Below are 2,747 nucleotides of genomic sequence, written 5' to 3'. Positions count from 1 at the left end.
CACCATTGCCCCGACCCTGCTGGGTTTTTCGCTGTAACGTTTTATAGTACAGAGATATTTCAACACAGTTGGTTCCATTGCATTCTGCATGAAGTTCCGCACTGAATGATATATAACATGATGATATGATTCGAAAATACCAAGATATTAAAAATTTTGACCAGTAATGGTGTCATCCCCCCTCCCCGTGCATGTCACCCAGTGTGGCCTGTTCCCCCTAACAATGCCACGGCACGCACAACACATCCCAATTCCACACCAGAGGGAATTGGGCCAACCCAAGGAACCATTGAAAGGTTTGGGTAAAATACTGAAGACCCAGTGACTCCCCTGCTTCCATTCGCAGCCAGAGCCTTGGAGGTGGAGAGGCACAGACAGGAAGGGGGATGCGCTCAGTGACTTGTGGAGTGGGCAACATTTCCAGAAGGTGGGGCTGAGGCCATTAGGCTTGGGAGACTGTGCAAACTGCAGTCCCTGTTGGCCAGGAGATCTTGGATGCCTTCTGTCTTGAGAGGCAACCAGGCTACAAACAGGTTTGCTATACCACCCCCGACTCCTCAACTGACATTCTGCAATAATTTACCAAAGCTTTTTTTCCTTTCTTTCTTTCTTCTCAGCAGTCTGAAGCCCTGCGTCAAAAAGGTACATGGTGCAATTAGAGTAATTATAACTATTTAGGAGTCCTTCGTCTAACTTAGACTCAGAAAGAGCAAACAAGATCAGGAGGCAAAACGCTGTAATTACGGCCTTCAGATTGCTGTGTTGCTCGTGAGTGGAGGTGGAGAACAGCAGAAGACAGAACCCGTGTCACCATGTAGAAAAATATATGTATAATTTTAGAAGATTAAAAAAGGGAGGGGGTTCACAGTATGCAGTCTCATCCATTTGGATATACGAGGATCACTGGCCCTTTGTACTGGCTCTCGGAGACGTAGGTTGGGGCAGCAGTAGGAGTAGATGTACTACCAACCTTGTGAAAGAGCAGGAGGAAAATACAAAGAGGAAGACCTTAGATTAACAAACGTTTTAGGTGGTGCCCTAGCGTTCTGCCTTCAGGCAGTCACAAAAACCATTCCGGCAGTGCGTGCCACCTTTGGGGAGGGAGACAGGGTGGGGGAGGGTGGAACAGGAGACCATAGGGAAGGTGGGGCAGGGGGACTAGGGCAGGGGTTTGACAGATCAGGACTCTGAAGGGGGCAGTTTTTGTGGTGGTGGCAGCCACCAAATCCTAACACCCTTCCCAAGCCCAGTCCATCATGCCGTTACCACTTAAAAGATCACACACACACACACACACCCCATTGCCAACAGCACTTTTTCAAAATAGGTCAGCAGGGGGAGAATTTGTCCTACGATCTCCCCCCCCTTTCAAATTCATCTCTTTGGCAGGAGAGGAGGTAATGTGGGGGCTGCAGCTATTGTGATGACAGGGGAGTGTGCACATGTTTCCAACACCCCCCCCCCCAAAAAAAAAGCAATAGGGGCAGCAGAACTGGCCTACCTCAGGCAATGCTTGAGATTCAGTCAGGTCCCCATGACATCCATCTGTTTTCCACACTGACTTTTTTCTGTGCTTGCATCGTCGCATTTGTTAATGGAAGTCTGTTAATCATGGGACAAGTGGCACCCTAGTGCAATGACTGCAGGGAGGGCTGCGGGGTTGATGCAACCGCACCGTCTTATAAGGAGGGATGCATGCCCCGGTGAAGCAGAAAACAGCAGAAAAAGAAGGCAGGGAGGAGGCGGTTAGTTTGTGATGTTGGCTGTGCTTTGTGGAATGTCAATTGCAGATCCACGTGCGAGTGCCGGGCTGGAAGTGGAAGTTCCCTAAGTTTTTCCACCCTAGGCATTTTCACTAAATGGTGAATAGTGAACAGTTGAGTTATTAGAAGAAATCAAATGTGTGTGTTATTGTACACACACGCAAACTTTCTATGTCCTATTACAGCGCCAGCAACAGTTACCCTGCACATGCCTGATATCGTCTGATCTTGGAAGCTAAGCAGGGTCAGGCCTGGTTAGTACTTGGATGGGAGACCGCCTGGGAACACCGGGTGCTGTAGGCTTCTACCATAGTCTTTCGAGACTGAAGGTTGCCAACCTATTACAGCATTTCTCAACTATTGTCCCCCACTGTACCACTTTGCACAGTCCACAGTGCACATTGGAAGTACCACAGGAAGTAACTGGTGTTACATAAGAACATAAGAACAGCCCCACTGGATCAGGCCATAGGCCCATCTAGTCCAGCTTCCTGTATCTCACAGCGGCCCACCAAATGCCCCAGGGAGCACACCAGATAACAAGAAGACCTGCAAGGCTTCCTGGGAATTGTAGTTAAGAACATAAGAACAGCCCCACTGGATCAGGCCATAGGCCCATCTAGTCCAGCTTCCTGTATCTCACAGCGGCCCACCAAATCCCCCAGGGAGCACACCAGGTAACAAGAGACTTCATCCTGGTGCCCTCCCTTGCATCTGGCATTCTGACGTAACCCATTTCTAAAATCAGGAGGTTGCGCATACAGATCATGGCTTGTAACCCATAATGGATTTTTCCTCCAGAAACTTGTCCAATCCCCTTTTAAAAGCATCCAGGCCAGATGCCATCACCACATCCTGTGGCAAGGAGTTCCACAGACCAACCACACACTGGTTTGGAGACCAGATGCGACAAGACAAACACCAATAAGAGGCTCAGAGTGGGCTTAATCCAGTGTGAAAAAGAATACTTTGGAGTTCTGCCCA

The 2,747-nt window shown here is 49.0% G+C and overlaps 1 pseudogene; it reads left to right on the top strand.

Annotated features, from left to right (window-relative positions):
* Positions 1-1,949: 1,949 nt before the first annotated feature.
* On the top strand, positions 1,950-2,066 carry LOC136662972 (5S ribosomal RNA; annotated as a pseudogene).
* The last annotated feature ends 681 nt before the right edge of the window (positions 2,067-2,747 follow it).

This window comes from Tiliqua scincoides, chromosome 11 (genome assembly GCF_035046505.1).
Source record: "Tiliqua scincoides isolate rTilSci1 chromosome 11, rTilSci1.hap2, whole genome shotgun sequence".
Lineage (NCBI taxonomy): Eukaryota > Metazoa > Chordata > Lepidosauria > Squamata > Scincidae > Tiliqua > Tiliqua scincoides.
The sequence above is the reverse complement of the archived record's forward strand: the minus strand, read 5'-3'. Positions and strand labels throughout refer to the sequence as shown.